The sequence below is a fragment of the Pseudorca crassidens genome, chromosome 18, assembly GCF_039906515.1.
Source record: "Pseudorca crassidens isolate mPseCra1 chromosome 18, mPseCra1.hap1, whole genome shotgun sequence".
Taxonomy (NCBI): domain Eukaryota; kingdom Metazoa; phylum Chordata; class Mammalia; order Artiodactyla; family Delphinidae; genus Pseudorca; species Pseudorca crassidens.
The window spans coordinates 48185414-48212989 of NC_090313.1; the positions used below are offsets into that span (position 1 = coordinate 48185414).

The 27576-nt window shown below is 37.2% G+C and overlaps 1 protein-coding gene and 1 pseudogene across 3 annotated transcripts in view; one reads left to right on the forward strand and one right to left on the reverse strand.

The window, feature by feature from the left end:
- Positions 1-24384, reverse strand: part of LOC137211446 (large ribosomal subunit protein eL31 pseudogene) — a 60941-nt pseudogene extending 36557 nt beyond the window's left edge.
- Positions 1-27576, forward strand: part of DIAPH3 (diaphanous related formin 3) — a 551502-nt gene that overhangs the window by 513133 nt on the left and 10793 nt on the right. The gene's annotated exons all lie outside the window — the stretch shown is intronic.

Below are 27576 nucleotides of genomic sequence, written 5' to 3' on the forward strand. Positions count from 1 at the left end.
AGCTCATACAACACAATATCAAAAAAAAAATAAAACAAACTACCCTCTCCCTTTTTTTTCTTAATGAGTCTGGCTAAAGGTTTGTCAATTTTGTTTATCTTTTCAAAGAACCAGCTTTTAGTTTCATTGATCTTTTCTATTGATTTCTTCATTTCTATTTCATTTATTTCTGCTCTGATCTTTATGATTTCTTTCCTTCTACTAACGTTGGGTTTTGTTTGTTCTTCTTTCTCTAGTTGCCTTAGGTATAAGGTTAGGTTTTTATTTGTGATTTTTCTTTTTCCTGAGGGTAAATTGTATTGCTACAAACTTCCCCTTTGAACCCCCTTTGCTGCATCCCATAGGTTTTGGATCCTTGTGCTTTCATTTTCATTTCTCTCTAGGTATTTTTTTTATTTCCTCTTTGATTTCTTCAGTGATCCATTGGTTGTTTAGTAGCATATTGTCTAGCCTCCACATGTTTGTGTTTTTGACAGGGTTTTTCTTGTTGATTTCTAGTCTCATAACGTTGTGGTCAGAAAAGATGTTTGATATGATTTCAGTTTTCTTAAATTTACCAAGGCTCGCTTTGTGGCCCAGCATGTGATCAATCCTGGAGAATGTTCCATGTGCACATGAGAAGAACGTGTATTCTGCTGCTTTTGGATGGAATGCTCTATAAATATCAATTAAGTCCATCTGGTCTAAATGTGTCATTTAAAGCCTGTGTTTCCTTACTGATTTTCTATCTGGATGATCTCTCCATTGGTGTAAGTGGGATGTTAAAGTCCCCCATTATTATTGTGTTACTGTCGATTTCTCCTTTTATGGCTGTTAGTATTTGCCTTATATATTGAGGTGCTCCTATGTTGGGTGCATATATATTTACAATTGTTATATCTTCTTCTTGGATTGATCCCTTGATCATTATGTAGTGTCCTTCTTTGTCTCTTGTAAGAGTCTTTCTTTTCTTTTTTTTAAAACATTATTCTTATTTAGTTGCTAGAATCTTCCCCCCATATTTCAGACCTTAAACTAACCTAGCACTAACCTTCTATTTTGATTCCATTGTTGACAAATAGAGAGCACTCATTTTTTGATAACCACATGACTTACTCCCTTATTTCCCTCAAGTCTTTTTTTTTTTTTTTTTTTCAAGTATCCAATTATATTCTGGGGTGAGCATAAAAATAAACATCACAACACAAAGTTTTAACAGACAGTTCCAGTATAATAGCTGCTGGAAGCACCAGACATTACTGGAATCTGTGGGGTTTTTTTGGGGGGGGTGCTTTTTTCTTCATTTTTTTTTAACTTTATATTATATGTTGGAATATAGCTGATCAACAACGTTGTGATAGCTTCAGGTGCACAGCAAAGCGAAGAGACTTTATTTTAAACTCTATTTTGTCTTCTATGAGTATTGCTACTCCAGTTTTCTTTTGATTTGCATTTGCATGGAGTATCTTTTTCCATCCTCTCACTTTCAGTCTGTATGTGTCCCTACATCTAAAGTAGGTCTCTTATAGACAGCATATATATGGGTCTTATTTTTGTATTCATTCAGCCAGTCTGTGTCTTTTGGTTGGAGCCTCTAATCCATTTTCGTTTAAGGTAATTATTGATATGTTTGTTCTTATTCCCATTTTGTTAATTGTTTTGGATTTGTTTTTGTATGTTTTTTCCTTCCCTTCCTCTTTTGTTCTCTTGTGATTTGAAGACTGACTTTAGTGTTGTGTTTTGTTCGATTCCTTTTTCTTTTTTGTGTGCATATCTGTTGTAGATTTTTGGTTTATGGTTACCATGAGGTTTTGATATAGCAGCCTATATATAAACAAGATTGTTTTACGTTGCTGGTCTTTTAATTTCAAATGTATTTCCAATATCCTGCATTTGTGCTCTCCTCTTCTCACAATTGCTGTTTTGATATCATGTTTGTGTTTAGATGATTTCCTACATTTACTATATGTTTGCTTTTACTGGTGAGCTTTTCCAATCATAATTTTCTTGTCTCTAGTTGTAGCCTTTTCTTTTCTGCTTAGAGAAGTTCCTTTAGCATTTGTTGCAAAGATTTTTCAATATCCACAAATCAATCAGTGTGTTACACCACATCAACAAGTTGAAGAATAAAAACCAAATGATCATCCCAATAGATGCAGAAAAAGCTTCTGACAAAATTCTACACCCATTTATGATAAAAACTCTCCAGAAATTGGGCTTAGAGGAAACCTACCTCAACATAATAAAGGCCATATGTGACAGCACTACAGCTAACATCATACTCAATGGTGAAAAGTTGAAAGCATTTCCTCTCAGATCAGTGGACAAGGATGTCCACTCTCACCACTTTTATTCAGCATAGTTTTGGAAGTCCTAGCTACAGCAATCAGAGAAGAAAAAGAAATAAGAGGAATCAAAATTGGAAAAGAAGAAGTAAAACTGTCACTTTTTGCAAGTGACATGATACTATACATAGAAAATCCTAAAGATGCTACCAGAAAACTAGTAGAGCTCAACAATGAATTTGGTAAAGTTGCAGGATGCAAAATTAATACCCAGTAATCTGTTGCATTTCTATACACTAACAATGAAAAATCAGAAAGAGAAATTAAGGAAACAATCCCATTTACCATCTCATCAAAAAGAATAAAATACCAGGGAATAAACCTACCTAAGGAGACAAAAGACCTGTACTCCAAAAACTGTAAGATGCTGATGAAAGAAATTGAAGATGACACAAAGAGATGGAAAGATATAGCATATTTTTGGATTGGAAGAATCAATATTGTCAAAATGACTAAACTCTCCAGGGCAATCTACAGAGTCAGTGCAATCCCTGTCGAATTACCAATGGCATTTTTCACAGAACTAGAACAAAACGTCTTAAAATTTGTATGGAAACACAAAAGACCACAAATAGCCAAAGCAATCTTGAGAAAGAAAAATGGAGCTGGAGGAGTCAGGCTCCCTGACTTCAGACTATACTGCAAAACTACAGTCATCAAAACAGTGTGGTACTGGCACAAAAACAGAAATATAGTTCAATGGAACAGAACAGAAAGCCCAGAAATAAACCCACGCACCTATGGTCAATTAATCTATGACAGAGGAGGCAAGACTATACAATGGAGGAAAGATAGTCTCTTCAATAAATGGTGTGGGGAAAACTGGACAGCTACATGTTAAAAAAAAAAAGAAAAAATTTAGAACATTCTTTAACACCATACACAAAAGTAAACTCAAAATGGATTAAAGAGCTAAATGTAAGACCGAATACTATAAAACTCTTAGAGGAAAACATAGGCAGAACACTCTTTGACATAAATTACAGCAATATATTTTTTGAGCCATCTCCTAGAGTAATGGAAATAAAAACAAAAGTAAACAAACAGGACCTAATCAAACTTACAAGCTTTTGTACAGTAAAGGAAACCATAAACAAAAAGAAAAGACAACCCACAGAATGGGAGAAGATATTTGCAAACAGTGCGACTGACAAGGGATTAGTCTCCAAAATTTATAAACAGCTCATACAGCTCCTTCAGCTCAATATCAAAAAAGCCAATAGCACAATCAAAAAAATAGGCAGAAGAACTAAATAGACATTTCTCCAAAGGAAACATACAGATGGCCAAGAGGCACATGAAAAGCTGCTCAACATCACTAATTATTAGAGAAATGCCAATCAAAACTACAGTGAGATATAACCTCACCCCAGTTAGAATGGCCATCATCAAAAAATCTACAAACAATAAATGCTGGAGAGGGTGTGGAGAAAAGGGAACCCTTTTGCACTGTTGGTGGGAATATAAATTGATACAGCCACTATGCAGAGCAGTATGGAGGTTGCTTAAAAAACTAAAAACAGGGAACAATATGATCCAGCAATCCCACTCCTGGGCATATATCCAGAGGAAAACATGGTTTGAAAGGATATATGCACGCCAGTCTTCGTTGTAGTGCTATTTACAGTAGCCAAGACATGGAAGCAACCTAAATGTTCATCGACAGATGAATGATTTTCTTTATTAGTCCTTTCTCCAGCAGTTAAATTTTTATGAATAAAAAGCATCTTGACAGTTCACAGCCCAACTCCTTCTGCCAGTATTCCTGCCATCATTTCCCCAAACCCACCAGACCCTTTCACATCTGGTATTTTGTTTCTGCTCCTCTTACCTGAGATGCCCTCCTCCCTTTCTTTATGTGATAGACTTGAACTCATTTGTCAAGACTCGACACAAATGTTACTTCCACCATCAGTCCTTTGGAGGCTTAGTTCCTCTGTCCTCTTTGCTCCAGCATCATTTTTCCCCATAACTCTGTTTTAGCACTTATTTATAATTTATTTGTTTTAATAATGTGCTTTTCCCTGCTAGATAGGAGTGCCTCAAGGTCTAGGACCTCCTTCACCTTTGCATTCTCAGCCCCAGCACCATGACTGGTAGGTGTGTAGTAGGCAATCTGTTACTGTTTCTTCAATGCATGAATTAAGTAACCAATTATATGAAATGTCTGAGGGACAGTCTTCTGCTTTGAAACCACTTATATTCCCAAAGTTAATTTTTAAATCTGTTGTTTTGGAACTCACAAAGCAATTTCCCACAGAAACAATGTTGTAAATGTTACAAATGGTGGGTAGGTTCCCAGGCTAGACCTCAAGAGTCTGTTTAACCCATAATGTAGCTGAAACACTATGCAATTGTAATGAAAAATAGCAGAAAGCAACAGTGGTACAAATGTGCAGTATTTTCATTACATTAAGTAAATAAATTCCTCTTCTGTGTAGAAACTGAATTCCGGGGCAAATTATACCGATGGGCAAGCGTAACGTGACCCAGCAACAAGAGCTGCATATAGGCCAAGCTTCTCTCACTAACTTGCCTCATAAGTTGCTTGACTTGACTATCCCTGAGTTTCTACATCTTTCCCCCCAGCTTGGTATTTCTTGCCTGCTCCCCCTGAAGAAAGAGCAAGGTATAAGTACATATTGAAACATATAGGGGGAACACTGTATAAATGCAATGTGTGTCATGGTATAAAGTACCTACAGACAAATGAAATTAAACTGAATTATAAACATTTAATGGAGTAAACCTGAGGTTTAAACCTCATTTGGCCTGCCCCCGAAGCTGGGAGTTGGACAACCATCATGTTACCCTCCTTCCATAATGTCCAGCTCTAGGACCTTTGAGTTAAGCTTTCTGGGCCTTAGTTTCCTCTTGGGCAAAGTGACACTGGAGTTGATGACCTTCCAGTTCTGAATGTTGTCTATCCTTAATATTATTTGGACAGAGTGGTAACTTTGGTAGGATTTTAAAATGTCCTGGAGGGCTAATAAATATGCTCTCAGTTTCTTCAATTTGCTCTTCTGTCATGGGTTTGCTTCAAGCTCCACTTTGCATACTTTATATCTTTACTGCTTTATGCAGTTGTTTCCTTAGTGTGCTGAATATGCCTACCTTAAAAGCAATGTGTTCCCCAACATCTGCCATGGGAATCTACATAGAAACTAACTTCTGTCACATAGCGTCTCCACCCAAACTTAAAGAACAGCTCTCTTCTTGTTCCTTACCCAGAATTCTGGTTTGTCCCAGGAAGAAGAAAGTTTCTCCATTGATTCTGGATCAGTAGATACATGCGCCAACTAACTGTCTAATCCAACTTTCTTCTCTATTAGGAGCCATCTGTTTGCCAATGACTACTCTGTTTGTTTTTTATTTTAGTGCAAGCCATTTTAGCTCCTTCGTCTGTTTTTACCATGCCACCTGTGCTTCCCACTTTCCCCGCTCATTCATTCCTTCATTTTGTGTGCGTGCCAGAGGGGACAGAGTGTGATGGATCAGCAGGGGTCTGCTGTCCTCCAAACAAAATGCTGGAGGCTCAACCCCTTCTCTCTGACTGGCTGGAATGCTTCCATCCTCAGTCTGTCCAAACCCTCTTCATTTTCTGCCCTATATTTAAGCTTCCCCAGAATATTTGTGGCCTTTCAAGAGACTTTCCTGGAACAAAAGAAAGAAGTTGGTAAATTCTTGAAATTTTTAACTTTCTGTAACAGGAGGTTCACATTTGTCTCTCCCTCAGTCATTGCTTTCCTTCTGTGCCTGAGGGTCCAATAGTATGTAATAAACGTGTAACCCCTTCTGTGGAAACAGTCGTTATTGGGTCAAACACCATTAGAAAAACGTTTTCTGTGTGATATTCCTGACACAATTTGATATTAAAAATGCTAGTATTTGATGACCCATGTTATGTTTTCTTGATTGCCTTCATACGTTCATCTGCATGAGTGTCACTTGTCCTGAGCCTTAATATCTACTAGGTCGGACCTTTGTAACATTTTTTAGTAAACTTCCCCTTAAGTGGGGTGCCCTGCAAATTGTTTCTGAAGTGTCTTAAGTCCTAAGTAAAAAGTGTCTTTTTACTGCAAAGCTCAGCTGAGTCCCTGCCATTGTGAAGCCTGCCTTCACTTAAACTATCCCCAGGTACACCTCACTCCTCTGAAATCCTAGTGCGTTTGCTGTGTGCACAACTCCTCTGGTACTTCCCTAACACTAAAAAATGAGCCCAATAAGCACTTCTTTTGTCCACGGTCCCTTTCAGACCAGCAACAGTACCTTCAACTTCTTGGTAGTATGTAACTCTGTAGCTCATGCATGTAGGTGCACTGTAAACCTTCATCGATTCATTATTCAATTACATATTGACTTATTTGTTAAGTTGAAGTTTTCAGCAGATTCATTTTTTGACCTTTTCAGTTATTAGTTTTTTTGTCAGTGTTTTTGATTACTCAGTTGCATTTTTGCCATCAATAGGTTATGTCTATAAATAGAGGTCTAGAGACATTTTTAATGTGCTTGGGAAGAAGTTCAGATTTTAAAATTGCAGATGAATATTGTGTTAGTGATTAACTGTAGCAAACATATTTTGAAGCAGTTTATCTAGCTGAGAAAAAGACAACAATAGAGCCATCCCTTGTGACTAGAGTTTCAATGGCTTCCTTCAAAAACAGTCATTTTAAAGTTTGTGTTTCCTTTTCTTTTAATCTCTCATGTAATGAATAATACTTAGTTGAACTCCCAAAGCAACTGGGGAAAGAAAATCTTTGCTGTTGATTTTGGATAAAATATGAGACATTTACTTTTGTGAATTTTAATCTCAGGAGACTTGAGCACAATCTTTTGTTCTCTGGTCTCTTGGGTCATTCAAAGATTTAAATTTAAATCTTTGTGTTTTTGACCATAAGAAAGCCCACTGAAACATGTAAGTATGGCAGTTTTAGTTATTAGTATCTACAGAAGTTCAGTACTCTTTTAGTTACCATTTTAGCAACTTCCAGATGGGTAATACCTGTCCTTCTGTAGGCAGTTTATAGAATAATCATCCTAATGTTATACTATGTTGCAGTTCATTATTTCTCTGAGCTTTTTGTTTTACTCATATTTGCTTAGCAGCCAAGTTAACTGTTCAAAAATTATCATTCTGGGCTTCCCTGGTGGCGCAGTAGTTGAGAGTCCACCTGCCGATGCAGGGGACACGGGTTGGTGCCCCGGTCCAGGAGGATCCCACATGCCGCGGAGCGCCTAGGCCCATGAGCCATGGCCGCTGAGCCTGCGCTTCCGGAGCCTGTGCTCCGCAAGGGGAGAGGCCACAACAGTGAGAGGCTGGTGTACCGCAAAAAAAAAAAAAAAAAAAAAAAAATTATCATTCTAATTAATTATGCTCTGAATCCTTTAGATGTATCATTTCAAAGCACTGAGATGTGAGATTTTGTCCTGACTTGTCAAAAGAGGTAACACTCTACTTCCTACATTTTTGACCTTATAATGTCCTTTCTTGCTACAAATTTCAAAACCTTATTGATCACAAAGTACACTAATAGATCTGAAAATTCATGTGTTCTTTAAAAATATGTACTTGTCGAGGACATATATTAGATCAAAAGTTTTGTCAGCTGTAATTCCCTTTTATAATTGTTTTTTAAAAGTCCAAACTAAGTTACTTCTCTCTGGTTTAAACACGTTGGCTGATTTTTAGACTTGGATGAATTTCACTGTAAATTGCTGTTTGATGTGACTTGAGTACCCAGGAGCTGTCAGGATGGCTCAGTGATTTAACGTTGGTGTCCTGCAGCTTTGACTGTAATCAGCAGATGCTGTGGTATTACCATAAATGTTTTCCTAACTGCTTCTGTCAAAAAGAGAAAATTCTTCCTGCCCCGAGTCTGCTGCTTCTGATTAAATTCAGTTTGCCTTCTTTTGCATAATTAATATCCCATGATAATCTCTAACCTTTTGTTTTTAATATTGCCTTTTGGTCTAGACTCACTCTTTCTGGGGAGGCTCCACTAAGAGCAGACAAGGAGAAAGGGATGTTGCTTTTACATGAACCCCAGCACCTCCATGGCTCTGAAGTTGTTACTGTTTTCTGTACCATCACTTGTCAAAGATCATGAAAGGTTCTGGTCTCTGCAATGTTTTTCATTGTTGTGCCACTGCTCTGTTCTACTTCTGAAGGCTGTTTCTGCAATGCTTTGGTGTACATGGTTTTACATGAGGATGTGTGATGATGGAATCTGCTTTAGAATGTGCTCACCCTGGGTGTATAAACTGTGATAAACTTCTGGCACCAACCAGGCAAAAGGCTTATTAGCCTGCAAAACTTTCTGCACCTCTAACCCAAAGCAGATCAGAAAACTGTACGTGGCACAACAAAGTAAATGTCTACAAAATATAAGTATGTTAAAAATGAATGCCCTGTTTCGTCAGTGAAAGCATTCTTTATGTTATCTCAATGGGAAAAAGGTCCTTGAATTTCTTAAATAGCAGTAACTTTTCCCTGAAGAGCCCAAAGTGCTTCATCATTTTCCTGTTTATTCTTTTAGAACCTGTGAGTACTCCTGCTGGTAACCACCTGTGACTGTTTTTTCTTTTCCTAGTAGAACATTGATGTAAATAGATAGCCTTTGTGATGTTATTCTTACAGTGTAAGATAAAAAGTATACGTGATATCTCTAAGGTACTAAATCCAGCCAATAGTAACTGGCAAATTTACGTCTTAGAAATAGTCTGTCATCTTATCATCTGAAATTAGGATTCTGCATGCTCCTTTGTTTCAGAAGAAAGGATAAAAGGCTGAGCTTCACATTTTCTGTGGTTTATCTACTTCTTTCTCATATAGGAGATTCTACTAACAAATATTTATCACATTATTTTTAGTATCATTTTCTTCATTGAATCAAAGAACTTTAAAATGGAAAAGGATCTTAGAAAAGCGTTCCTTTTGGCACTGACCAAGCTGAGCCTAAATGTCATAAAGCCACAGGTAGTGGCACATTTCGTTTGGGGATTTCCAACTCTTAACTATTGAAATGTTAACTTTGAATATAGATTTTTGTTTATCTCAGATTAAAAGCAAATAAGAGAAACAAGGGAATTTCAGAATAAACCTATCGATCCCCAAACAGATTCCACATAAAAGCAAGAGTTATGATCAACAAAACTCGTTTTTTCTTACTCAAGCTCTGTTGCTACAAAGTCTTTAAGCTCATAGCTGCTTAGATCTCCTGAAACTCCACTATATTCTTTTTTTTCCTACACAACCTCCAGCAATACCACTTTTCCATATCTGTTCATATTAGCCAACCACTTCTACAATAAAGAGCACTCCCTTCAGCAAAACAGCTAATCTGTGACCCAGAAGACGATGGCAGGGTCTCACATAAGACAGAGAGACTTTTAAGTGTTCATTCTGCCTCTGCTTTTTCCTCACTGTGCCACTGGAGTAATCCACTTAATGTCTGGGCTCAATTTCCTTGTCGGTAAATGGAGATAAACAATAACCACCTCACAGGAGGATTAAATGGATGCCATGTGTGCTAATGTGTCCACACACCTGCTTCTTTGAGACCTGTATTTGATAGCCAAGGAGAATGAGGAAGACACTTGGAAAAGGTGAGAATATAAGAACAAGGGTGCTTATATTTAATTAGAGATTTCAATGGTTCTTCTTAGTCTGTTTCCTCATTCCCAGTTAATTCGTGAATATAATGTTAGTTACTACTCAAAAAGACAAAAAGTCACAGATATGTCTCTTTCAGGTTAGTTGAACATGAGAGTAGAAGGAAATCACTTAGAAAAGCACCAACATTTTAGAGAAATGTGAACTGTTTATCTGGCTCTACGGATGAAAAATCTCCTTTCTACCCCACACACCCCCCCAAAAAAAGCTTTTCATAATCTCTTTCTTAATAGGTAGAGGCCCTGAAATCCTCACATTTGATTCTTAAATGTATTGCTGTTATCATGCTTTAAGAGGAAGCTGCCAGCTTATTTTAAATGACAAAGAGCTATAATTCATAAGTAGTGCAGCTTCCATTCTCATGAGATATAGTCAGAATTTGGATTTCCACCCACCTATTCCCAGAAAATTAACACATAAATACACATGAGTGGATTTATGACTTTAACCACGAATTTAATGATACATGTAAGTATAGCCAGTTTGCTGATGAAATGGATTATGCTGAAAATATTAGAAATGAATTTTTATTTTTGTTTTTTACATTAAAAGACATATCTTGATCAATTATTCCAAAAGCATCTATGCCTCTGTTTTTACTCAGAGTTATATGACTTCAGGAGTATGCGTTACTAATCTTTATGCTGTAAACATCAGATAAGAGGCTGAAACACAGCCACTTTCAAGATTTGTGATGAGTGGACCCTTACAATGCTGTACATTTGTGTGGTGATCTGTCCATCTAAGAGCTTTCATACATATTGTTTTTGTCATAAATATCCTGTGTAGATTTGGCTTATTTAATCAGGGCCAGTAAACAAAGAAAGATGCTGAAGTTAACAGAGATTAAAAGAATCATTCCAGGATATAAAAAGTGAATGATAGTGCTAAAAAGAAACCCTTACAATTTTTCCTTTTAGATATAAACTAACCCCATAATAGAGCACCTTCTGACCCAAGTTGTCACAAATGTGGAGTTTGCAGCTAGCCAGATGAGCCAGGGAAAATTGGTGTTGGTTCTCTTTCACATAAATCCAAAGAAACAAATCAATGAGCATACAGCTTGATAAACAAAAAGGCTGTTCCATGGTGGTAAGCTCAGTTAAAACCAAATCTGTAGAGACAGCAGTGGAAGGAGTAAAGCTAAACTTGCCTCCCACAAAAAGGCCTTTAACCTGCCTGAGGAGATCATCACAGCCTCTCCAGGAGACAGGGAAGAGTCACAGCAGCAAAGCCAAGAGCATTGTCATGGTCTGACAGATCAGTGGCTGACCTCTTGGCCTTGATTTTCTTCCTGTATAATGGGGATATCAACAACAGCTTCGGGCTTCCCTGGTGGCGCAGTGGTTGAGAGTCCGCCTGCCGATGCAGGGGATACGGGTTCTGTGCCCCGGTCTGGGAAGATCCCACATGCCGCGGAGCGGCTGGGCCCGTGAGCCATGGCCGCTGAGCCTGCGCGTCCGGAGCCTGTGCTCCGCAACGGGAGAGGCCACAACAGTGAGAGGCCCGCGTACCGCAAAAAAAAAAAAAAAAAAAAAAAAAAAAACAGCTTCGCAGAGTGTGTGAGAATGACCTGGGGAAATGTTATTAAAGACCCCTCCAGTCATGTTTAGCACACAGAGGCATACTAAATGGTAGCAGTTTCATCATTACTATTTGGCTGAGACCCGGTGAGAGATGTTTTTGGTAGAATGTAGTGGAGAAAACAGATATTAAATATGCAATTACACAAACACATCATGTTTATAGTAAGTGCAGAAGGAAAAGAACTGTGAGAATGAACAGCAGGGGTGGAGGGGCAGGAGTTAAGGAGGCTTCCGGGGGAGTGGCTTCCTGTGCCAAAGCACTTTGACCTGGTTTCAGGCTGACCGGAGAGAATGGAAAACTAGAACACCAGTGTCTTAAGAGTAGGCGAGGTGGAATGATGAATTCGGGTCATACTTCTCCCTTTTAATACAGTGTTGACAACGAGGAGAATAATAGGACTTTAACTCAAGGAAAGAACAGTGGAGGCAGCCACCATTCTCAACTACATCTGGAGCAAAAGTGTCTCGAACTCAGAACTTCTGATTACAAATCCATCTCCTTCTTCATGTGGTATTCCCCAAATCCTGCCCAATTCACCTTTTATAAACTATTCCTGATTTGATCAGCTCCTTACCTGCATTTCTACATAGGCTCTTTTTTTCCCTCCCTGTCTCTTGCCTGTCAATCCATCCCGCAAGTAGCCTAGTTCATTAGCTCTCCTTAGATTTTCTCTGATTAGGCCCTATTACCTTCAACACTGCTTCTGTTCCCTTCTTCATCATCTCCTACAAGTGATATATCCCCCTGCACCCTACGCATTCTCTTTTGAAATCTAACACACCCACAGGACTTAAACATTTGTGTTTATTATTTAAGAGGCATGGGTCCTAGTTTTGCTAAAAGCCGTAACAGATACCAAATCCAATAATGCATTAAAAAAGTGAGAGACATAATTGACAGCTCAGAACACTTTGAGCAGTTCTTGCTATTTCTCTTTACTATATATGGAAGATAATAAGGAAATATCTCTATAAATATAGATATGTCAAGGCAGTTAGATGGCAGGCTTCCTGAAGGCAGGAACCATGTCTGCTTATTCTCTGCTGTATTCCTGACACTTAGCATAGTGTGACCCACTGTACATACTCAGCGTTTTTTGACTAAAGGAGTGAAAGCAGTTGTCCATCTTGTATCCTACATCATGCCCAAAAATGATGGAACATAGACTCTGCCCCCTTGACTCTTATGATGAAATACAACACACATTTGCATATAAAGCACTGCATCTAACACCACGAGGGATTAGAAAAACACAGATCCTACTCCCAGTATTTTATGGTCTTGTCACTCCACTCTGGCCTGTAGCAGGGACACAAAAAACTATAACACTAAGCAAACAGGATGTGTAACACATGAAAGAAGTACAGCAGAAGGCAAGGGACTTCACAACCTTTTGAGAAATCAGGAGGTAGCATTTGATGAGACTCGAGGGATTATAGATTATTGTAGGCAATGCTTAGGACAGAGGAATAGAGATGGGTAGAAGAATTGCATATAGAGTTCACTGCATAAGTACAGCTAAAAAAATGCATGTCTTAGTTTAAGGAATAGTAATTTCCTCAATTATGGATTGCTAGTAAGAGAAAAACTATATGCAAAAATTTTCTAATTTAAGATAGAATTGAGGCATTTGTGGTTAGTTCATTTTATTTTTTAAAAAACTAGAAAATTTTATAACTCTGGACTCTCCTTGGTACAAATTTGGGTAGTATCAATTAAAATGTAAAGTTATTACATGTAATAATGTCAAAATAACTAGCTTTACCTATTTTCTAATGTACTAGTGAATCTGAGCCATAGATTTTTCTTCTATGAATAACTAGTTATATTGCAGTTTTAAGTACAGGCAGTACTTTATACCATACAAGCAAAAACCCTGGAAAAGTATATTCCTGGTTCATTTCAACTAGAGAGCTCAATAAATTTTTAAGGTATTTGTCAGAAACAATATTGGTAAAAGTGAAGTGTCTCGTAGTTCCTTTTTGGTTCCTTGTGCTAATATAGGAATACTGTCTGCTTCTCCTTCAGCATTTGTAGCTTTTTTTTTTTTTTTTTCCAGTTAGATAACAGTGCTATAGTTTGAAGCCTGGAGCTGAATCTGGCTCCAATTGTGCTTGAATCCTCCCTCCACCTTCACTTTCCTCCTGACCTTGGGCAAGTTTCTTAACCCCTCAACGCATCCCTTCCTCAACTGTGAAACGGGGAGAATAAATGTCACACTCCATTAGATTGTATGATGACTCATGTAAAACACCTCTTGCAGACGGGCACTTAAGTGCTCAAACACATTAGTATTGTTTTTATTATTAGTGTTTTATAAAACAAAACCTGAAGTTGGGGGGGAACCTTACATACAATTATTTTATTAATTGTAATTTTATTCATTATAATAAGATGGTGATAATGACGATATTTTTGTTAGAACTAAACCCGAGTTCCATCTTCGCAGATTGTGTCATAGTTGAAAATTTTGTTGTTGTTTTTTTTAATCAATATTTTTGGTTTGTCACATAGTAAACCTCATTGGACAGATGAGGAGTGACCCACCCCTTCATTATAATTACTTCTTTCCTCTGATAAGATATAAGATGATAAGGCTTGTATACCCCAGGAGAAAACAAACACAAGCTATTACATTAGAGAAATAAAGTCATTCATGTTGGAAGGGCCGTGAATGTTAGGGTCACCAAATGGACTTGGTAAAACTGCAGAACACAGCACTTCTCTGTTATACTCCAGAAGAACCCTTTTTATGTTGTGGGATTCCATTATTTGCAATGGTTTCTTTCCTCTTCCAATCAAGTGAGAGCCCATATGGAAAGCTAGTACCACTGTAAAATCTAAGTCCATTAGAAATAGAATAGTCAATTAGCAGACATATTATTACTATATTGTAACAGTTGTAAAAGAATGTATTATGTTCCATATTTTTAAGTCACTAAAAGTTATTCAAAGTGCTATAATACCAACTTAATGATCAGTGACAGGTGTAACTGTCTGACCTCTAGTGGCTATAGCTCATTGCTGCATCTCAGTTGATGGGTTAAAAAAACAACAACAAACTAAGACTATGGAAAGAAATCTCAGCTCCTAATAATAGAGTTATACAAGTGAGTGTATAGAAAATTTTATAACTAGAAATTATAGTTGCTCTGAATTTCTGCTGCTCTGATTTTTGGGGTGCTGCCTCAAAGGACAGAGTCCAGAACCAGCTTTGTGAATCTCTGAGTTCAGGTGCTTGAAATGTGTCAGCAGATGCTGCCCTGAGGCCCAGTAGTCAGGTTTCTCTACAGCATTTTTAATAGACATTCTGAAGTTCATAGCAAGCTTCCAGCATCGATGTTCAGCATTATTTTATAGGTTTGCACGAAATTTTTTTAGAAAAGCTATCAAATGTCTATATGAATAATATGTCTTTCATAATGTGCAGATGTTATAGGTTTATGTGAATATTTTCTGATTCAAGTTGAATAGCATTACCGTTCCTTATATACTTCATCACAAGTTAAGGATGCTGTTTGTAAACAGGAAGCAGATTGGAATCGACCAACAATTTGGGGAGATGAACTGATTATACTAAAACACTGAACTAAATAGACTTAGATATTCCGTTTAGTATGGTGCCCCAAACTGAAAAAGACTAAAAAAATTCACATTATCTTAAGACTGAATAATAAAAAATGAGAACATTCTGCTGTATGATAGTAACATATTTTCCTGTCTTTAACATAAACCATTTTGGAATATTTGATTTAATTTTTTTCTTGTCATACTTGGTATCTCAATTAACTGAATACTTTCATCTCAATAGTTTAATGAACTATAAATTGCTGGACATATATGGCTAGTGTGGATCTGCAGTCATTTTTTTTTAATTTCAAATACCATGTGGATTATAAAGTTCCATATACTTTAAGGCTTCTTCTGTGCCAACACTTGTAGCTCTTTTAGGAGAATATACAAGAAATGGAACAACTAACAATTGCTCCATCTTGTCCTCTGTCCATTTTCCTGCAGTCAGCACCTTCTTTAGCTTGCCAAGAGTACTGCACTCTAATTTCTTTCTTTTCTGCCTGCTGTACAGTACATTTCTACTGCTTTGTGTTTCGTGTTACCATAGAGACAGGAGGTGCTCCAAAGCCCTGGGAAGATGGGTAGAAGCGGGTCTTTGAGGAAACAGTCCCTGCTGGCTAGCGAAGCCTGAGGCAGGAATCTATAGCAGTAAATGGAAAGAGGGAATTACGTGAGCAGATCCGACTGTGCGTCCACAGGGTCTTAGGAAGTGCAGGCCCAGCCTGTGCTGCATTCAAAATGAGTTGTTTACAGAAACCAATTTTTCAGAGATCTCAATGCAGCGTGAGGTTTCATAGGAACCAAGCTTAGGGTTTTATTTGCAAGAAAATAACTGAAGTGACATTGACTTATTCCTTTTACTGTTTCCTCATTAAAAGGGAGCAGCTTCTAAGAAAGGTCCTCTTTGCCTGACTTATTTTGCCAATCAAAAATTTCACCTTTAAAATGCAGATCAATATTCTTTGACTCAGCCGAAACCATCAGAAGTCAGATTGCAGGCTGAGCACAAGGGACTCTACATCCAGCACCCAAGTCATTGATCCAAATATGCTAGTTCTAAAAATGAGTAGTTTTTACCATAAATTGTCATGTACCCCTTCCATATTTTAGAAACATAACTTCAAGCTTTTAAACATTTCTGTTCTATGTCCTACTATATTATTTTAGCTCATACTTGTTAATATTTTTTATTTAGGAGAAATCTATAATATTTCAAAATAATATAGTTTTTTTTCTTGCCTTTTCCTTCTGATATGTATGTGGGAATTATTGTTAAAGGCAGCCTTTTTTTTTTTTTTTTTTTTTTTTTTAGTGGATAAGATCTATACTCAGAGTATTTGTTGGATTTTTGTCACATATGTAGTAGTCAGGGAAAGAATTCAGAGAAATTCAGAAAACATCAACATGTCTTCCTAGGTTACCAGTCCAAGGGCATAGTATGCAGAATTGTACTTTGGATGAAGAAGGCCAGTAATCTGTAAATCTGTAAAAAAGGAATATGGTTGAGGAAGGTCCTCTGAGGTACTTATTTCCTCAAACTGACAGTAGGAGGCAGTAGTTTACTAGCCTGAACTCCTCTCTAAGGTAATGCCAATGACTTGTGCCAAATTTTTTTTTTACTCATTTTCTAGAAATACAAGAAACCAAAATCTTAGAAGTAGTTTAAGATTTCATAATGAAACTTGGTACCATTAATACAATACATAATAATGCTGCTGGGCTATGAATAGAACAATCAAAAAAGGCAGGTCTTTCAGCCTTAATAGTGGCGCCTCTGTGCACCTGGCCCCAATGTAGGTCCTGTTCCAATTTGAATAGGAGAGTGACAAGAAATAAAGGTCATTCTCATTTTGGAAAGGAGGAGAGTCACATTTAATATGTTAGATACTTCTAATTTTCACTGATTTACTAAAATGTCTTCAGAACTATGAAGTAAAAATAGAAGAGTCTGAATGGTAACCTGGTCTCCCTATGCCTTGGGGGCTAGATAAACATATGTCAAAACAGAGATAGTAGAAACAGTAGGTATGTCATTATAGCAATCAATTTCATGATTGCATTTTGAATCTTTAGCCATTGTCTGTTTTACCATTCACAGAAGCTACCTAAATCCAAATTACCTAGGAATGTACAACTGTGTCTTCCTTTCTGTATAAAACAAAATCACAGTGAAATGCTAAATTTTGGAATATTGCATTCTTTCATTTGATTGTTTTTCATGTAGCTAAAAAAATAATGTTTGAAAAGCATTTTACTTCTGTAATAACTGATTCCATTCATACGTTATCTTTCACTTATTGACCTAATCTCAATAAGGTATGTATTTTGGGATTTTTTTTTTCCTCAGTATTAGGGTTATATTTATATCTGCATTTATTTCCCTATGTAATTCAAACAGCACATATTTATTTGGTAACTAATTATGATTATTATACAACCTGTGACCATAGAATGAAGCTAAGATTACTAGTGTGAATTACACAGGGAAATAAATTGCTGATATAAATGCATCCCTGATACTGAGGAGAAAAGTTCCAAAGTGCATATCCATATAAGGTTGGGGCCTGTGATCTTGATATTACTTATTTTTGCTTTAGCCCTGTGAACCATACATCCCTATATGGTGCCTTATAACAAATTATAGAAGTATTTTTAGTAAATATGGGGAAATGAACAATATTAATTTCCACTAGGCTATGAATTATTCCAATTTGAACGTCTAACTAAAGTTTAAAAAATTATAATTCCTAAATTCTTTTTAATAATAATTATTAGCTTTCTAACAGTACAAAATCCAACTGAGATTGTTACCCATCACTGGAATTTTCTATGAAGATATCTGACTCAAAAATTTATAGGTATTAGCACTGTAGGAACTCCAGGTTACTATGCTGCCAATATAGTAGCCAATAGTCATATGTGGCTCTTGAGCTCTCGAAATGTGGCTAGTCTGAATTAAGATGATCTCTAAGTGTACAATACATATTTGATTTTGAAGGCTTAGTACAAAAAAAAAAACTTAAAGATTTCATTAATACATTTTTTATTTTGCTTACATATTGAAATAATAGTTGAAATTTGGTTAAGTAAAATATATTGTTAAAATTAGTTACACCTGATTTTCTTTCCCAATATTTAATGTGACTACTAGAAAATTTTAAGTAGCTTATGTAGCCCGCTTTCCTGACACTCATATTTCTATTGGACAGCGCTATTCTAGACTCAAGTCTAGGTCCTCAAGAGGCCAGAAAGCACGAAAATATACATTAAATAAAAATGACATGTAATCAGTTTGTTATTCAGGGAATGTTATTCTGAAGTGTTTTCTTTGGGAAGGATTAATATGAAACAAGGTGGTAAAATTATGCCATGCTTAGGTTCAGTCACTCAAGAAATGATGTTTTAAACACTCATTATAAAGCAGGCACTATTCTAAGTACTGTTTTATTCTAAGTGAATAAAACAAAGATTTTTGCCTTTGTGGAGCTTACATTCTAGCAAGTTAGATCAGAATTAGATGGATATGAGTTTGTTTTTCTTGCTCCTTGAACATATTACTATCTCCTGGATATAGCTAGTGACATTTATATTTAGTGACAGGCTGGGGAGAAGTAAGGGAACATTTCTATATATAAAGTCATACATAAAATTATTTCATTTAAAATCATCTTCATTACAAATGTATCCCAGGATTGAATTCTCTAATGAATAAAAACAGATAGTTTTAAGCAGCTTTTATTAGGCTGAAAATCAACTTCAAGTTTTTTCTTTTTTTTTTAATTTTTCAATTTTATTTTATTTATTTTTTTATAGCAGGTTCTAATTAGTCATCAATTTTATACACATCAGTGTATACATGTCAATCCCAATCGCCCAATTCAGAACACCACCATCCCCACCCCACCGCAGTTTTCCCCCCTTGGTGTCCATACGTTTGTTCTCTACATCTGCATCTCAACTTCTGCCCTGCAAACTGGTTCATCTGTACCATTTTTTCTAGGTACCACATACATGCGTTAATATACGACACTTGTTTTTCTCTTTCTGACTTACTTCACTCTGTATGACAGTCTCTAGATCCAGCCATGTCTCAACAAATGACCCAATTTCGTTCCTTTTTATGGCTGGGTAATATTCCATTGTATATATGCACCACAACTTCTTTAATCATTCGTCTCTTGATGGGCATTTAGGTTGCTTCCAAGACCTGGCTATTGTAAATAGTGCTGCAATGAACATTGGGGTGCATGTGTCTTTTTGAGCTATGGTTTTCTCTGGGTATATGCCCAGTAGTGGGATTGCTGGATCGTATGGTAATTCTATTTTTAGATTTTTAAGGAACGTCCATACTCTTCTCCAGAGTGGCTGTATCAATTTGCATTCCCACCAACAGTGCAAGAGGGTTCCCTTTTCTCCACACCCTCTCCAGCATTTGTTCTTTGTAGATTTTCTGATGATGTTCATTCTAATTGGTGTGAGGTGATACTTCATTGTAGTTTTGATTTGCATTTCTCTAATAATTAGTGATATTGAGCAGCTTTTCATGTTCTTCTTGTCCATCTGTATGTCTTCTTTGGAGAAATGTCTATTTAGGACTTCTGCCCATTTTTGGATAGGGTTGTTTGTTTCTTTAATATTGTGCTGCATGAGCTGTTTCTATATTTTTGAGATTAATCCTTTGCCTGTTGATTCGTTTGCAAATATTTTCTCCCATTCTGAGGGTTGTCTTTTCGTCTTGTTTATGGTTTCCTTTGTTATGCAAAAGCTTTTAAGTTTCATTAGGTCCCATTTGTTTATTTTTGTTTTTATTTCCATTACTCTAGGAGGTGGATCAAAAAAGATCTTGCTGTGATTTACGTCAAAGAGTGTTCTTCTTATGTTTTCCTCTAAGAGTTTTATAGTGTCTGGTTTTACATTTAGGTCTCGAATCCATTTTGAGTTTATTTTTGTGTATGGTGTCAGGGAGTGTTCTAAATTCATTCTTTTACATGTAGCTGTCCAGTATTCCCATCACCACTTATTGAAGAGACTGTCTTTTCTCCATTGTATATCCTTGCCTCCTTTTTCATAGATTAGTTACCATAGGTGCTTGGGTTTTTCTCTGGGCTTTCTATCTTGTTCCGTTGATCTATGTTTCTGTTTTTGTGCCAGTACCATATTGTCTTGATTACTGTAGCTTTGTAGTATAGTCTGAAGTCAGGGAGTCTGATTCCTCCCGCTCCTTTTTTTTCCTTCAAGACTGCTTTGGCTATTCGGGGTCTTTTGTGTCTCCATACGAGTTTTAAGATTTTTTGTTCTACTTCTGTAAAAACTGCCATTGGTAATTTAATAGGGATTGCATTGAATCTCTAGATTGCTTTGGGTAGTATAGTTATTTTCACAATATTGATTCTCCCAATATGAGAACATGGTATATCTCTCCATCTGTTGGTATCATCTTTCATTTCTTTCAACAGTGTCTTATAGTTTTCTGCATACAGGTCTTTTTTTCTCCCTAGTTAGGTTTATTCCTAGGTATTTTATTCTTTTTGTTGCAGTGGTAAATGGGAGTGTTTCCTTAATTTCTCTTTCACATTTTTCATCAGTGTATAGGAATGCAAGAGATTGCTGTGCAATGATTTTGTATCCTGCAACTTTACCAAATTCATTGATTAGCTCTAGTAGTTTTCTGGTGGCATCTTTAGGATTCTCTATGTATAGTATCATGTCATCTGCAAACAGTGAGAGTTTTACTTCTTCTTTTCTAATTTGCATTCCTTTTATTTCTCTTTCTTCTCTGATTGCCATGGCTAGGACTTCCAAAACTATGTTGAATAATAGTGGTGAGAGTGGACATCCTTGTCTTCTTCCTGATCTTAGAGGAAATGCTTTCAGTTTTTCACCATTGAGAATGATGTTTGCTGTGAGTTTGTTGTATATGGCCTTTATTATGTTGAGGTAGGTTCCCCCTATGCCCACTTTCTGTAGAGGTTTATTATAAATTGGTGTTGAATTTTGTCAAAAGCTTTTTCTGCATCTATTGAGATGATGATATGGTTTTAATTCTTCAATTTGTTAATATGATGTATCATATTGATTGATTTGCATATATTGAAGAATCCTTGCATCCCTGGGATAAATACCACTTGATCATGGTGTATGAGCCTTTTAATGTGTTGTTGGCTTCTGTTTGCTAGTATTTTGTTGAGGACTTTTGCATCTATATTCATCATGATATTGGTCTGTAATTTTCTTTTTTTGTAGTCTCTTTGTCTGGCTTTGGTATCAGGCTGATGGTGGCCTCATAGAATGAGTTTGGGAGTGTTCCTTCCTTTGCAATTTTTTGGAAGAGTTTGAGAAGGATGAGTCCTAGCTCTTCTCTAAATGTTTGATAGAATTCGCCTGTGAAGCCGTCTGGTCCTGGACTTTTGTTCGTTGGAAGATTTTTCATCACAGTTTCAATTTCATTGCTTGTGATTGGTCTGTTCATATTTTCTACTTCTTCCTGGTTCAGTCTTGGAAGGTTATACCTTTCTGAGAATTTATCCATTTCTTCCAGGTTGTCCATTTTATGGGCAACTGCTTGTAGTAGTCTCTTAGGATGCTTTGTATTTCTACAGTGTCTGTTGTAACTTCTCCTTTTTCATTTCTAGGTTTATTGATTTGAGTCCTCTCCCTCTTTTTCTTGATGAGTCTGGCTAATGGTTTATCAATTTTGTTTATCTTCTCAAGGAACCAGCTTTTAGTTTTATTGATCTTTGCTATGGTTTTCTTTGTTTCTATTTCATTTATGATCTTTATGATTTCATCTTTATGATTTCATCTTTATGATTTCTCTTCTGCTAACTTTGGGTTTTGTTTGCTCTTCTTTCTCTGGTTCCTTTAGGTGTAAGGTTTAGGTTGTTTATTTGAGATTTTCCTTGTTTCTTGAGGTAGGCTTGTATAGCTATTAACTTCCCTCTTAGAACTGCTTTTGCTGCATCACACAGGTTTTGGATTGTCGTGTTTTCATTGTCATTTGTGTCTAGGTATTTTTTGATTTCCTCTTTGATTTCTTCAGTGATCTCTTGGTTATTTAGTAACATATTGTTCAACCTCCATGTGTTTGTGTTTTTTACATTTTCTTTTCCCTGTAATTCATTTCTAATCTCATAGCATTTTGGTCAGAATAGATGTCTGATATGATTTCAATTTTCTTAAATTTACTGAGCTTGATTTGTGACCCAAGATGTGATCTATCCTGGAGAATGTTCCATGCGCACTGGAGAAGAGAGTGTAATCTGCGTTTTGGGGATGAAATGTCCTATAAATATCAATTAAATCTATCTGGTCTATTGTGTCATTTAAAGCTTGTGTTTCTTTATTAATTGTCTGTCTGTATGATCTGTCCGTTGGTGTAATTGAAGTGTTAAAGTCCCCCACTATTACTGTGTTACTGTCAATTTCCTCTTTTAGAGCTGTTATCAGTTGCCTTATGTACTTAGGTGTTCTTATGTTGGGTGCATATATATTTATAATTGTTATATGTTCTTCTTGGATTGATCCTTTGATCATTATGTAGTGTCCTTCCTTGTCTCTTGTAACATTCTTTATTTTAAAGTCTATTTTATATGATATGAGTATTGCTACTCCAGCTTTCTTTTGATTTCCATTTGCATGGAATATCTTTTTCCATCCCCTCACTTTCCGTCTCTAGTGTACCTAGGTCTGAAGTGGGTCTCTTGTAGACAGCATATATATGGGTCATGTTTTTGTATCCATTCAGCAAGCCTGTGTCTTTTGGTCGGAGCATTTAATCCATTCACGTTTAAGGTAATTATCGATATGTATGTTCCTATAACCATTTTCTTAATTGTTTTTGGTTTGTTTTTGTAGGTCCTTTTCTTCTCTTTTGTTTCCCACTTAGAGAAGTTCCTTTAGCATTTTTTGTAGAGCTGGTTTGGTGGTGCTGAATTCTCTTAGCTTTTGCTTGTCTGTAAAGCTTTTGATTTCTCCTTCGAATCTTTATGAGATTCTTGCCGGGTAGAGTAATCTTGGTTGTAGGTTCTTCCCTTTCATCACTTTAAGTATATCATTCCACTCCCTTCTGGCTTGTAGAGTTTCTGCTGAGAAATCAGCTGTTAAACTTATGGAAGTTCCTTTGTATGTTATTCGTCGTTTTTCCCTTGCTGCTTTCAATAATTTTTCTTTGTCTTTAATTTTTGCCAGTTTGATTACTATGTGTCTCGGCATGTTTCTCCTTCTGTTTATCCTGTATGGGACTCGCTGGGCTTCCTGGACTTTGGTGGCTATTTCCTTTCCCATGTTAGGGAAGTTTTCAACTATAATCTCTTCAAATATTTTCTCTGTTACTTTCTCTCTCTCTTGTCCTTCTGGGACCCCCATAATGCAAATGTTGTTGCATTTAATGAAATCCCAGAGAACCCATAGGCTGTCTTCATTTCTTTTCATTCTTTTTTCTTTATTCTGTTCCGCAGCAGTGAATTCCACCATTCTGTCTTCCAGGTCACTTATCCGTTCTTCTGCCTCAGTTATTCTGCTATTGATTCCTTCTAGTGTAGTTTTCATTTCAGTTATTGTATTGTTCATCTCTGTTTGTTTGTTCTTTAATTCTTCTAGGTCTTTGTTAAACATTTCTTGCATCTTCTCGATCTTTGCCTCCATTCTTTTTCCGAGGTCCTGGATCATCTTCACTATCATTATTCTGAATTCTTTTTCTGGAAGGTTGCCTATCTCTACTTCACTTCATTGTTTTTCTGGGGTTTTATCTTGTTCCTTCATCTGCTACATACCCCTCTGACTTTAATCTTGTCTTTCTATGAATGTGGTTTTTGTTCCACAGGCTGCTGGATTGTATTTCTTCTTGTTTTTTCTGTCTGCCCTCTGGTGGATGAGGCTGTGTAAGAGGCTTGTGTAAGTTTCCTGATGGGAGGGATTTGTAGTGGGTAGAGCTGGCTCTTGCTCTGGTGGGCAGAGCTCAGTAAAACTTTAAACCACTTGTCTGCTGATGGGTGGGGCTGAGTTCCCTCCCTGTTGGTTGTTTGGCCTGAGGCAACCCAACACTGGAGCCTACCTGGGCTCTTTGGTGGGGCTAATGACAGACTTGGGAGGGCTTACACCAAGGATTACTTCCCAGAACTTCTGCTGCCAGTGACCTTGTCCCCACAGTGAGTCACAGCCACCCCCCGCCTCTGCAGGAGACCCACCAACACTAGCAGGTAGGTCTGGTTCAGTCTCCCCTGGGGTCATCGATCTCTCCCCTGGGTCCCGATGCGCACACTACTTTGTGTGTGCCCTCCAAGAGTGGAGTCTCTCTTTCCCCCAGTCCTGTCGAAGTCCTGCAGTCAATTCCCACTAGGCTTCAAAGTCTGATTCTCTAGGAATTCCTCCTCCCGTTGCCGGACCCCCAGGTTGGGAAGCCTGATGTGGGGCTCAGAACCTTCACTCCAGTGGGTGGACTTCTGTCATATAAATGTTCCCCAGTCTATGAGTCACCCACCCAGCAGTTATGGGATTTGATTTTACTGTGATTGCGCCCCTTCTACTGTCTCATTGTGGCTTCTCCTTTGTCTTTGGATGTGGGGTATCTTTTTTGGTGAGTTCCAGTGTCTTCCTGTCAATGATTGTCTAGCAGTTAGTTGTGATTCTGGTTTTCTCCAAGAGGGGGCGAGAGCACGTCCTTCTACTCTGCTATCTTGGTTCCTGTCCAACTTCAAGTATTAAGTCTATATGGAAAATTTTTAAAGGTTATATTCAAAAGGATTCTCTGAGCAAATTATTCTTTTGTGTTATAGTACTGGATACACTAGTTGGATTTGTTTTTTTTCCGTAATTTTGAACTACTAAATGAATATGGTTTTGTATGTTCATAGAAATGACAGGACCCTAAATGTTTCAAGGACTCAGCACCTAGCATGGTGTATAAGTACACAGCAGGTTGAGTTGACTTAACCATAACTTCAGCTCATGATCTCTGGAGGGACAGTTGAAGAAATTGTGGCTGTTTGGCTGGCAAAGATTTGGGGAGTGTGATAGCTGTCTTTAAGTATTTGAAGGGCTGGTGAGTGGAAGAGAAATTAGACTCTTAATATAGCCCTAGTGGGAAAATCAGTAGGACTAGTGACTAAGATGTCAGGGGAACAAACACTAGATAAATATAAAGTAAAACATTTAATTAGTAGAGGAATATATTGCCTTGTGAGATTGTGAGGCTATGACTGGAGGTCTTCAAACTTAGTCTAGACAGCCACTTGACAGAATGCTGAGTGAATGGAATTCAAGTATTGGATAGGTGGTTCTACCAAGTAACTAAGGGCTTTCCAATCCTGAGATTACATGATTCTATATTATATGATTCTATGAAAGTGAAATGGAGTTGAAATAGCATACATTACTCATTCAGAAAAAAAAATCTGTACATTCGAAATATCTAATAAATATTGAATTAGGAAATATAAAAAATAAAGAAAAATACTTGAAAGCACACTGTAAGATACTACTTAGAAATGGCTTCAGGAAAACAGCTTCCTTCCTGGTCATTAGCACTGGGAATAGGCCTGTCCTCAAACCCCAAAATATAAAGTGCTCTTTACCTTTCACAGTATCTTTTTGCCATGGCTTTATCATGTGCCCCCAGAGCCATGCATGGGGGAATAAGATTTGTATTGGATTTCCCAGAAGCAAATATCAAAGTCTGTGTGGCCTTGACAGTTTGTGAACTTCTCTAAGCCTCAATTTCCTCATTTATGAAACAGTTGATAATACCTATATTTTAGTGTTGTTGGAAAATCTTTTAAATAACATGTAGAGGGTTTAATATATAGTATGTGTTCAATAACTGTAATACCAAAGCATATCCCTGTGTAATTTTCCTACCTTCTTGTCCTTATAAACCACCAGACCAACCGATTATTTATAATTTATAAATAAATAAATTATTTATTGTCTGGTATCAGCTGACAGGCAATTGCATACTTTAGAAACCATTTATTTAATAGCTACTAAGTCACACACTGGTGACCACAAGTGCCTGGTAGCCGAGACAACTGTCAGTGACAGATAGCAGGACTGGTAAACAGATGCTATCATTGGTTTTGGTATATTAGTATAAAGAGGAAGTTGCTTTGAATGTGAAAGTTTGACTCAAAAATGTGTTGTGTGATTATGGTAGGGCGTTTAGATGGAAATGCTGAGGTAGGCACAGTACCAAAGCTCTCCCGTTAGGGCTGGAGATGCAGATGTGGGTGTCTCCTTCCTAGAGGAGATAGTTGAAGCTGTGAGATCTTGGTAAAGAGAATGTAGAAAGGACAGAAATGAGCCACGGATCTAATCATGAGAAATGGCCACACGAAGAGAGGTATCCTTGTGTTTGGGAGGTCTGAGAAGGTAAAGTAAATTAGAAGGCTAAGAATGAATCATCAATAAGTGGAAGAGTAAGCATGGTAAAGGGCCTTGTCATGATGGAAGGTGCTAACCAGGGGTCTGAAGACTTGAGTTTTGTCTCTGGCTCTGCCTGAAAGTTATGTCTGCTGCCTCAACTCTATGTAAAACAAGGTAAATACATCCATGTCACTTATCTCACAGGAGTGTTATAAGAGTAAAATGAGTAGATGCGTGGGGAATTGCTTGCAAACTATAGCATATCTATGCATAAAGGTAAGGCGATGATACTGATGTTAAGTTATAGATAACATATAACGTATCTGTAATGTAATGACTTATTACATTACAATTACAATTGTACATTACAATTACTTATTACAGCTGGACGCCAGCTGTCCAGAGTTAGACCAAACTTTACAAGTCACAGTCCTCTAAAAGACTACCCTTACTTCATACACTTGCTGCAAGTTTGAGGGCTCCCAAGTCCTCCCACACTTCTGACCAGCTGGGTACAAATTTAGGGGTTTTCACTATCTCCTCAGGTTCAGTAATTCACTAGAATGACTCCTAGAATTCAAGAAAATGCTCTACTTACTATTGCAGCTTTGTTATAGCAAAAGGACACAAGCCAGAACCAGCCAAACAGGTTCCAAACATAAAACTTCTGCTGTCCTCAGGGATATATTACCCTCCACCCCCCAGCGCATCAGTGTGTGACAATATACATCATATTGTCAGTGTGTGATAATACTTATTGCCAACCAAGAAAACTCACCTGATCCTCAGTGCCCATAGTTTGTACTGAGGCTTCATTACTTGGGCATGATTGATAGGCCACATGATTGAACTCAGTCTCCACCTCCCAACCCTCCAGTCACATGATTGGTCTTTCTGATTTGGCCATCCCCCATTCTGAATCACTCATTACCACAAACTAAATAGGGTCCCGTCATGAGTCACCTCATTAGCATAAATTATTAGGCATGGTCTGAGGGGCCCAGGAGTGGGAAAAGACTAACCAAATTCTTTATTACACACACTCTGAAGTGTTGCAACTGT